At 40.2% G+C, this 12,256-nt stretch overlaps 1 protein-coding gene across 1 annotated transcript in view; it reads right to left on the bottom strand.

The window, feature by feature from the left end:
* The window catches only part of CPED1 (cadherin like and PC-esterase domain containing 1), a 2,422,552-nt gene that overhangs the window by 1,302,382 nt on the left and 1,107,914 nt on the right, over positions 1–12,256 (bottom strand). The gene's annotated exons all lie outside the window — the stretch shown is intronic.

The following is a 12,256-nucleotide window of genomic DNA, read 5'->3' as shown; positions in this document are numbered from 1 at the left end:
GGAAATGTATATAACATCTGAACCTAATTTTGGCACATGCATTCAGGGGTCTATACCATATCACCGAAGAGGCATTTCAGCGAACGCCTCTTCATCGACACATACATAGCGAACACACAAAACTGCAAATGCTGACATTTGCGATTTCTTTCCCTGGGAAAGAAATCACTTGCCTCAAAACATAAACACAGTATTACAAACATGACAAAGTGGGGGCCTTCGCCCCCACACCCCTCAAAGTGGGGGTATGCCCCCTAACCCCCCTAACTAAATATACCAACTCCGAGATTGCACTACAGTGGGGAAAATGGCAAACTTACAGGGATGGCCAAGCAATTTATTTCCCAGGGAAAGAAATAGCTGATGTCAGCATTCGCGGTTTTGTGCATTCGCTGTGTATGGGACGATGAAGAGGCATTCACTACGTTTCTTTGAGTATTTAATATAGACACATGTTCAGATGGGAAGCCATACATTTGTCAAGATCAGAGAACAGAATTTTTGAAGCAGATATTTAAGCAATAACTGACGATGTCGGTGTGGTATATTAAAGATTTACCCACGGTTGGTGTGGTTTAATCATGAGGGTGAAGCCTGAGTGATTAAATAAAAGCAACCATGGGTAAATCTTCAGTATACCACACCAATGTCGTTGGTTATTGCTATTAAACAATAACATTATTTAAGAAAAAAATACTTACTTTTCTTAAATAATGTCTTTGTATAATGCCTGCGTGGTGCCCTTCTGCATTTTTCTGGTATTCTAGGGCTTTGTCTGATGTACTGCACATGCTTATGGGACTTGTGTTCCCATCCTTATGCAGTACATCAGTGCTGTGCAAAGGAAGCAACGGAGAAAGGAAGAACTCTGTTGCTTTTAAAAAAGAAAAAAAAGAAACCAGGAGACTTTTAACATTTGGGAGCACCGGGACAGACAAAATAAAAGGATAATCCGGTAGTTTCTTTAGTTTTGCAGAACGTAACTGATTATCCTTTTATTTTTCTCTGCACTGTCTCCTTCGTTCATTTGAGGTCTTCCATTTTCTAATTTCATTAAAAAAAGAAAGAAAAGTACAAAATTTATGAGATATGCTAATGGAAAAAAGTCCAGGCAACCGGACCTTTTTCCGTTGGTATATTCTCGGATTTACAATGGGCATGCTGGTTGGGATAACCAATCATTATGCTCATTTTCGAGTATTAATGGACAGTCATTGTATAATTTGCAATATTTGACAAGACAAGATTTTTGCCAGGTCAAAAATTTGTCCGTTAATAGATAACAGCATTTGTTGCACCTCTGATAGTTAAAGCTCGGATTATTAATGGAAAATTTGCTATCTTACCTCAAGAATACTGTTGTGATTGTTTATGAAACATGGTTAAAGGACAATTACCGGAAACCAGTTCTGTTAGGGTATAAATGTTTTTACTGTAACAGACATTCTATCAAAAAAATCAGGTGGGTGTGTTATGACTGAAATTCAAGATCGTTATAAGACCTGTGATTATTACATGTTCAATGATAACACCAATGACGTAGATTGTGTAACTGTGACAATAAAGACAACCCTGGAACATGTAACATTTGTTGAAGTGTACAGACCACCAAAGTCAAGTACTAAAGGGCTTATAAAGATTCATGCTTTTCTTGCATAAAATACAGAAGAGAAGAACAATAGTGGTTGGGGGCTTACATTTTCTAGAAGCAGAATAGAATAATACTGATTCAACAATTTATTTACAAAGTATGTTCAGGAACAAAAATCGCTTCAGATTGTAAAAAAAAGCTACCAGGGAATGAAACATACTAGACATTGTTTGTGTTCCTAAAGAAATTACTGGTACTTCATGTCAGGTTTTCCCACAGTTGATTTGCAGTGACCATGGTGTTATAAAGGTTAATTGTTGCTAAATAATTCTGCCAAACTGAAATCTAAACCAATGCACAAAAGATTAACTACAGATTATATGGAAGCAAAACAGTCACTATGTAAATTTAACTGGAGTGATGTATTCAGTGGAAAAACAGCAGAAGGATTGTGGAAAGTTTTGAAACAAAAATTGCTTGAGTGAAAAAAAAAACAAAACTAAATGTGTAAAATAAGGATCTAGCCATAGAACGTCAGGGGGATACATTTCCATAAGAGCAAGACACCTGAGGTGAGAGGCAAAAATATAAGAAGTGGAAAAGAAATGTAACCACAACTTTGAAAACTGAAATAAACAAGCTGGACAAACAAATTAAGCAGAATGTGAAACAAGATCAAGAAAATTTTTCAATAAAATGTACATAGAGATAGTGAGCATAAAAGGAAACCATTTATATATAAATAAGATGTGGAAGGGGTAAAGACTTAAAACTTGATAAACTGTGCATAGATTCTAAATTTTATTCTCAGACACAACACTTTATAGATATACTTTGGCTAAACCTGGAATATTCAGGAACTACTTTAAGGCAAACTTCCTACTTTTAAGTGATAACCTGGAAAAATTTCAAACCCCCATAAACCCTGAGAACACTGTTGCCTACATGGAACTGTTCACAAAAACCCTATATAAGCATGTTCATAGTTGCATAGAGGAAGCTGTACCCACCAAGGGGTCTATGCCACTTTATCGAATGAACTATTCATCAAACACCTCTTCATCAAACCGTATTAAGCAAGTCTTAATCCGTCGAACAATAACTTCAGTGAAATATTTTCCCATGGTAAGAAACCAGTTGGCCAACCTAGCAGCTGCAACATAAACAGCACTGTTAAAAACTCACCCTGGTGGGGGGCTTCACCCCCCCAACACCCTCCCCAACTAAATATGCCAACTCTGAGATCGCATTACAGTTGGGAAATGGGCAAATTCCCAATGACAGCCCACTGTTTTCCCCTGGGAAAAACTTCACTGAAAAGATCGCTCGACATAATAAGATTTTGCTTAATAGGGTTCAACAGAGAGGTGTTCAATGACTAGGTCATTCGATAAAGTTATATAGACCCCCCCCCCCACCAGGGAAAATTACAAAAATAGATCAAAAAATCATGCCACCCTGGTGGAATCCCAACACAAATCGGCTGTATAACAGAAGGAAGAAAATCATGGCAAAATTAGGAGGTGCAGCACCCAGCAGGATAAAAGCACTCTTAAACTAAACAAACAACTCAGAGGACAAATAAAGTCTACCAAAGCAAAATTTGAGGTAAATTTGACCTTTCAGGCCAAGGGCAATCGCAACGCATTCTTTAGCTATGTCCACAACCTCAAAGGTAATGCACAATTGGTTGCAGAGCTCATTGTTAATGGAGCCACCTATACTGGGACAGAAGATATGGCAAATCTACTGGCCAACAAATTCAGCTCCAACTTTACCCCCTCTCCCCTCAACCTTCCCTCAGGAAATAACATCAGATATAACTCCCCCTACTATCACTATGGAACAGGTCCTTAATGCTCTCTCTAACTACATGAATAGACTCAGACAGTATCCCAGGATGCTTTCTAAATAGCATTAAACATGACCCATCAGGCCCTCTGGAATTACTGTTTAACTGTAGCCTCCAAAAAGGCTTATTACCTTATGAATAGAGAACAGCAACAGTTATCCCTCTGCATAAAGGTGGGCCATATACAGACCCTGGAAACTACAGACCCATAAGTCACACTAGTCTGATATGCAGAGCCATGGAAAGAATTATCATGGAAATTATCAATAATGACAGAGGACACCTCCAGACAATGAACCCAATCCAATTTGGTTTCATTGAGGGCAGATCATGCCTATTCAACCTGGTTGACTTCTTTGAAAAAAGTCACCAAAACAATGTTTAATCAATAGTGTCACCACCCTAGGAATACAGGGATGGTTACAATACCTGGCCATGATGTTTAAACAGTAGTGCTGCACCCCTAGGAGTACAGAGATGGTTACAATACCTGGCCATGATGTTTAAACAGTAGTGCCACCGCCCTAGGAGTACAAGGATGGTTGCAATACCTAGCCATGATGTTTAAACAGTAGTGCAGCCACCATAAGAGTACAGGGATGGTTACAATACCTGGCCATGATTTTTAAACAGTAGTGCCACCACCCTAGGAGTACAGGGGTGGTTAGAATACCTGTCCATGATGTTTAAACTGTAGTGCCACCACACTAGGAGCACAGGGATGGTTACAATACTTGGCCATGATGTTTAAACAGTAGTGCTGCCATCCTAGGATTACAGGAATGGTTACAATACCTGGCCATGATGTTTAAACAGTAGTACTGCCACCCTAGGAGTACATGGATGGTTACAATACCTGGCCATGATGTTTAAACAGTAGTGCCACCACCCTAGGAGTACAGGGATGGTTACAATACCTGGCCATGATGCTTAAACAGTAGTGCCACCACCCTAGGAGAACATGGATAGTTACAATACCTGGCCATGATGTTTAAACAGCAGTGCCACCACCCTAGGAGTACAGAGATGGTTACAATACCTGGCCATGATGTTTAAACAGTAGTGCCACCACCCTAGGAGTACAGGGATAGTTATAATAATTGCCATGATGTTTAATCAGTAGTGGCACCATCCTAGCAGTACAGGGATGGTGACAATACCTGGCCATGATGTTTAAAAAGGAGTGCTGCTACCCTAGGAGTACAGGAATGGTTAGAATACCTGGCCAGGATGTTTAAACAGTAGTGCCACCACCCTAGGAGTACAGAGATGGTTACAACACCTGCCCATGATGTTTGAACAGTAGTATTGCCACCATAGGAGTACAGGGATGGTTACAATACCTGGCCATGATGTTTAAACAGTAGTGCCACCACCATAGGAGTACAAGGATGGTTACAATACCTGGCCATGATGTTTAAATAGTAGTGCCACCACCCTAGGAGTACAGGGATGGTTACAATACTTAGCCATGATGTTTAGTCAGTAGTGCCGCCACCCTAGGAGTACAGGAATGGTTACAATACTTGGCCATGATGTTTAAACAGTAGTGCCGCCACCCTAGGAGTACACGGATGGTTACAATACCTGGCCCTGATGTTTAAGCAGTAGCGCCACCACCCTAGGAGTATAGGGATGGTTACAATACCTGGCCATGATGTTTAAACAGTAGTGCCACCACCCTAGGAGTACACAGATGGTTACAATACCTGGCCATGATGTTTAAACAGTAGTGCCACCACCCTAGGAATACAGGCATGATTACAATTCCTGACCATGATGTTTAAGCAGTAGTGTCGCCACCCTAGGAGTACAGAGATGGTTACAATACCTGGCCATGATGTTTAAACAGTAGTGGCACCACCCTAGGAGTATAGAAATGGTTACAATACATGTCTATGATGTTTAAACAGTAGTGCCGCCACCCTCGCAGTACAGGGATAGTTACAATACCTGGCCATGATGTTTAAACAGTAGTGCCACCACCATTGAAGTACACAGATGGTTACAATACCTGGCCATGATTTTAAACAGTAGTGCTACCACCCTAGGGGTACAATTATGGTTACAATACCTGGCCATGATGTTTAAACAGTAGTGCCATAACCCTAGGAGTACAGAGATTGTTACAATACCTGACCATGATGTTTAAACAGTAGTACCACCACCCTAGGAGTACAGGGATGGGTACAATACCTGACCAAGATGTTTAAACAGTAGTGCCACCATCCTAGGAGTACAGGGATGGTTACAATACCTGCCCAAGATGTTTAAACAGTAGTTCTGCCACGTAAATAGTACAGGGATGGTTACAATACCTGGCTATGATGTTTAAACAGTAGTGCCACCACCCTAGGAGTACAGAGATGGTTACAATACCTGGCCATGATGTTTAAACAATACTGCCACAATCCTAGGAGTACAGGGATGGTTACAATACCTGGCCAGGATGTTTAACAGTAGTGCCGCCACCCTAAGAGTACAGGGATGGTTACAATTCCTGGCTATGATGTTTAAACAGTAGTGCCACCACCCTAGGAGTGAAGGGATGGTTACAGTACCTGGCCATGATGTTCAGACAGTAGTGCCACCACCCTAGGAGTACAGGGATGGTTACAATAGTTGGCTGTGATGTTTAAACAGTAGTGCCACCAACCTAGGAATACAAGGATGGTTACAATAGATGTCCATGATGTTAAGACAGTAGTGCCACCACCCTAGGAGTACAGGGATGGTTTCAATACCTGGCCATGATGTTTAAACAGTAGTGCCACCACTCTAGGTGTACATGGATGGATATAATACCCACCCATGATGTTTAAACAGTAGTGCCACCACTCTAGGTGTACAGGGATGGATAGAATACCCTCCTATGATGTTTAAACAGTAGTGCCACCACCCTAGAAGTACAGGGATGGTTACAATACCTGGCCATGATGTTTAAACAGTAGTGCCACCACCATAGGAGTACAGAGATGGTTACAATACCTGGCCATGATGTTTAAACAGTAGTGCCACCATCCTAGGAGTGAAGGGATGGTTACAGTACCTGGCCATGATGTTCAGACAGTAGTGCCAATACCCTAGGAGTACAGGGCTGGTTACAATACCAGGCAATGATGTTTAAACAGTAGTGCCATAACCCTAGGAGTACAGAGATTGTTACAACACCTGGCCATGATGTTTAAACAGTAGTGCCACCACCCTAGGAGTACAGGGATGGGTACAATACCCAGCCAAGATGTTTAAACAGTACTGCCACAATCCTAGGAGTACAGGGATGGTTACAATACCTGGCCATGATGTTTAACAGTAGTGCCACCACCCTAAGAGTACAGGGATGGTTACAATTCCTGGCTATGATGTTTAAACAGTAGTGCCACCACCCTAGGAGTACAGGGATGGTTACAATAGTTGGCTGTGATGTTTAAACAGTAGTGCCGCCACCCTAGGAGTACAGGAATGGTTACAATATCTGTCCATGATGTTAAGACAGTAGTGCCACCACCCTAGGAGTACAGGGATGGTTTCAATACCTGGCCATGATGTTTAAACAGTAGTGCCGCCACTCTAGGTGTACAGGGATGGATATAATACCCACCCATGATGTTTAAACAGTAGTGCCACCACTCTTGGTGTACAGGGATGGATATAATACCCACCCATGATGTTTAAACAGTAGTGCAGCCATCCTAGAAGTATAGGAATGGTTACAATACCTGGCCATGATGTTTAAGCAGTATTGCTGCCACCCTAGGAGTACAGGGATGGTTACAATACCTGGCCATGATGTTTAGACAGTAGTGTCACCACCTTAGGAGTGCAGGGATGGTTACAGTACCTGGCCATGTTGTTCAGACAGTAGTGCCATCACCCTAGGAGTACAGGGATGACCTGGACATAATATTTAATCAGTAGAACCCCCCTGATAAAATGGGCAAAAAATGAGTTTTCCTGCTTTTGGGAGATCTGGCCCATACCCCTCAACTTCTTAACACAAGAAATCTATACAGAGCCTAAAATACTGGGGGACAAATACCCAACACCCCAACAATATGGACAAATTTTAAATGTTGCTCTTCTATTCTTAGAACGTTGCTAAAATAACAGGATTTGTGTTAGCATGCATTTTCTGAATGATGTGAAGTCTGAAACTCAAATGTATTTCATTATTTAGTGACTGCAGTCCTCAGTGATTTGCCAGAAAACCACAAATTTTATGAGGAACAAAACAAATATATGAGGCAAAAATCTGGACATTCTGCAAAAATATGGACAGGTGAGAGATATGGTCTGGCCACATGCATTGTTTTCCACACCTAACATCCTTAAGTGCTATTTCAAGAGTCTTTCTCTCTCCAAACCCTGCTCATAACTAACTTTATCCTACCTATAGTGCAGTTCTCATGGTACTATTTTTGTCCCTACTGTGCAAAGGCACAATTGTGCAGTGAATAGAAAGAAAGAAAAAAAAATTACATTCACTACCTAGCAAATGATCTTGACATTTTTCAATGAGGTGCAGTCAAAATAAGGAATGACTTTTCTGTCATTTAAAATAACTCTCAGACCAAATAAGCCAATGCAAGAGGAGGGAAGCTGTGTAAGAAATGACCACTCTATCATATCAGCAGAGCATTGCAATGTCTTATAATGTCTTGAACATTAAGCTAAGAAACAATGAAATCTAAATTCAGTAACCACTACATGGAAAAGGTGGGACAAGACCAGCTCCAACTGTCATATGACCATCCTGTCAAACTGGTATGCTCATCTGCCACTTTATTTATGTGCCACACTACTGTGGTGTTACTGGTCACCACTAAATAAATCTTAGAACAAGATGTTTTTGACACCTTTACAGCCAGAGTCACTGACGATCTCTTTCAAACTGAAATTTCACTTCATAACAGAAAAAGCAATCAATTCCCAAGAACAAAGTAACAGACCAAGTGGAAAGCCTGGATAAACATCATGCTGAATTAGACTGGACCAGAAACACTTAACTGGAAATGAATAAACTTGACTCAGTATAAAAATTGGAAAGTTTATTCTGTGCATAAGCAAATATATCTTTAATACTGAATTTTCTCTTTCTGTTCTTTGGTGTAACCACATAGTTGGTATATGCATTCAGAAGTGTGTTCGGGGGAAAATTCTCAGTACGGGTGTTAGACAGTAGAAGGACATATGCGGTTTGAAGTCTTTAGGCTTTTTTTTTTATTTTATGGTTCAAGATTTTGCAGAGTAATGTATTTTTTTTCCTTCACTAAAATAAGGTTTGCTTAATGTCACTGTGAGATTTTACTATTAATCTGTCCATTTGCACCCTCTATCTTAAGTCTGAAACATCAGAACCTGAGCTGGAAGAAGACAGGCAGTCTGCCGAGTGACGATTAACTACATTCTTGTTCTTTGATCAGCGATGGAATACAGGGAATCTCTTTGTCCAAGTGGTCCCATAGATATTGGAAATAATGCTTAAAGTTCTTCTTATCAGTCTGCATCATTAAGATCCTGGCAGATATGTGACCCAGCATAGTTAGGGCAATTCTGGTAAAGAGCTTGCGCTTATGAGTAAATCACTGAAACAAACTCGACAAGTTCTACATCTTTTCATTTGAAAAAAAAAAAAAACTTTTTTTGACTTGTATACAGCAAGGCTCCAAGAAACAGGAGACAAATGCCACTTTTTGTCATTTGGTGCAAATCTATTAGAATGTCAGGAATAAAATCATGACTCTCAAATGGTCCATTAGTAAATAACTGGAAGGAAGTTAAATGAGACTATCGCCGGAGTAAGGGTAGATGTCAATCCGAGTGCTCCACCTACGGTGTTTGCAAAAAAACACTGGAGCTATAGGTTACCTGAAAGTTAGACCTGAGAGCTGGTAATGGGGCCTGCTCACCTGGAACCTCAGGAATCTTTTGTAGGATTTGAAAACTGTAATGTACCAAAAATCACATTCTTCAGATCCATACTGGCCACCTGAGCTACATCTGACAGTGGCAGAAAGAAGAATGTTTCAAAGCACTGTCATCTTGAATGTATTCATCTTGAGGTGCTAGATGAGAACACAAATTAGCAGCCAATGGTCCTGATTTTTGCTTACAATAATATAAGAAGTCATCAAGCATTTTGAAATTAGGTTTTGCATAAACAATAGCTAAGTTTAGATAATAACAACAATTTTAAAGAAAAATAACAAGTAATAAAATAAGAAACACATAACATATTTACAGTGATACCTAATACCAAGCTCAGGTTGTATTATGCAATGGCCTTAAGTATGCTATGTTAAATGGAAAGAGGTTACTTCAGACTTTGTCATATTTTTTTGTAACTGTTGAATTTTCAGCCATCGATTATAACTTGTGAGCTAGTAGTAAACTGAAACCCAAGCTAAAACTGCTCATTTTCTCAGCAATTTTCTAAGAAGGGGATTCAACCTTAAAAGAAGAGACTTATATGCTTCTTTTGGAAGTGGCTAAGATAAAACTTCTTCATAATGGTGATTTTTAACCAATTGAGTAGCGTTTGAAAGACATGCATAGAATGGGCGTGCCTTCATTGAAGGTTGGGTGTCGAGCTGGCACCTCGGTACCATAAAAATCTACTGCCAATCATTAGTGGACCGGAGTTCCGCTGTGGCAACCCCTAACCAGGAAAAGCCGAAAGAAAAACAAGCTATGCCAAACTGAAATCATAATTCACCACTGAGACCATTCTGAATGAGGAAGAGTATTAAAGATGCAGGGAAAGGATGTGGAGATATTCTCTGATGAGGAGGAAGAAGATACCCAAAGGCTCATTTAGTAAATTAGTATTTATGTGAAGCAGAGGGCATTCATTTAATAGTTTCTGACCCTTGAGATAGCCAGATGCGCAGTCTCTGACATAGCATCAAGCTCTGGATGATTAGTTAATAAAGGACGTCTGCTGATTGAAACATTTTTTTCTGCAAAACAGAAATTCTTTATACCCCAAAACATTTTTTTCTGTAAATCAGAAACTCTTTATACCTCTGCCCCAGAGGAAGAGGCATCCATGGTTACATGAAAGCAGTATGAATTGTCCTCTTTCCCTTGTTAAACTTCAAAGCATGACTAAAAATAGTCGCCCTGATACTGAACTGAATACCAGCAAATATTCAAAGAGACATAATCTTAGAGATTACTTTGCCTGAATAATGCTGCCCTTTATGCCAAGTATGTCTTCTAATCATTACACTGGTAACCAAAAACATCAATGTAAAAGATAAGTGGATTTGCAAAGGTGCACAGAAACATTAGCTTAGATATTTGACAGTTTCAATATTTTGACATCACCACATTCAGCATAGAGTCATAAACTATAGAAATGAGCTGAGCAATAACAGCATTTTCATTAGCATTTCGGAACTTAACGCCATCTGAAGTTTTCTCACTAGCATTCTAGAACTTAATGACATCTAAAGTTCTAATACCCAGCTTGTTAAAAGAATACAGGTTTCTGCATACCTCTAAACCTCTAAATCCATATCAGAACAGCAGAACAGTATAAAATAGCCTATCATTCTCAGCTTCAGTCATATCAGCTTGATTCGGATGCGTATAAAGACAGTCAACCAGCAATTCAGACTCAGTATAAAATCTTGCTAAAACTTTAAAATCAAAAGAAATTACACGTGGTTACATAAGAATTACTTCAAACAAGGCTGTTATATTTTCAGGGAGAAGGAGTACTGAACATTCCCTGTGGTGTTGCTTGACCGTGGCATGAGTGATGTAAGTATTTCAGTGCTTAGTTGAACAAACTCCATACAGCTCAATGATTTGGCTTATGCGGGAGCCAAGGATTCCTGTGTGGGAAGCTGGCATATACCAGGATAATGTAATGTGCAGCCAGCTGACAAAGCCTGTAGCCTGAGATTTAAAACAAAAACAGGCCTTGTCTAACCATATTTTTCAAACACACACCATTTAGCCAATTAATTGCAGCAGTTATTATGTTTCATAGTTAAAGACTGCAGACCTCTACTATTTGCACATATTTTCATGAAAATTAAATGAATCGCCTGAACCCGTAGCATTGAGGGATGAAGCTCTTACTATGACCCAGATGACCTAAGTTCGAATAGCAGCTGAGGCACTTGACGGTAAAGGTAGGACAGGACATGTGAGTTTATCTTGTGGGGGGGCTATAACAGAGGTTGGATCTCTGAAGAGAAGCTAGACTGGGACATATGAGTAGGACCAAAGGGTATGACCAAGCTATGGATCCAGGGTGGGGCATGCACTCAAGTACACATCATTGCCCAACCAGCTAAGAAGAATTACTTCAGCATGCTGAGGGAGAAAGTTAAGGCTAGAAAAAGTCCTGACCTACACAGCATGAGACAAACTGTCATTGGGATGTAAGAGCTGAGTGATGGTTCCATGGTGGGGACAATCATGGCCCCAGTCTAAGGATTAAGTTAGGCTAACTGGTAGCTCCCCCCCAATATACACACACACACATACACACACACGCACACATACACACACGCACACACACACACACACACACACACACACACACACACACACACACACACACACATACACACACACACACACACACACACACACACACACACACACACACACACACACACACACACACACACACACACACACACACCTGTAGCAAGCATACAGAAAGGGAAAGTAGTCGTGGAGCACAAAGTGAAATGTATAAACTAATAATGATGAGATTAAGAATATTTTGAAACAGAGAAGACAATTCAGCAGTTCTATTTTTACAGTCTATTCAGCAAATTTTGAATAGAACT

This window comes from Protopterus annectens, chromosome 11.part0 (assembly GCF_019279795.1).
Source record: "Protopterus annectens isolate FY-2018-M chromosome 11.part0, PAN1.0, whole genome shotgun sequence".
Lineage (NCBI taxonomy): Eukaryota > Metazoa > Chordata > Ceratodontiformes > Protopteridae > Protopterus > Protopterus annectens.
This window is presented reverse-complemented; position numbering and strand designations above follow the sequence as displayed.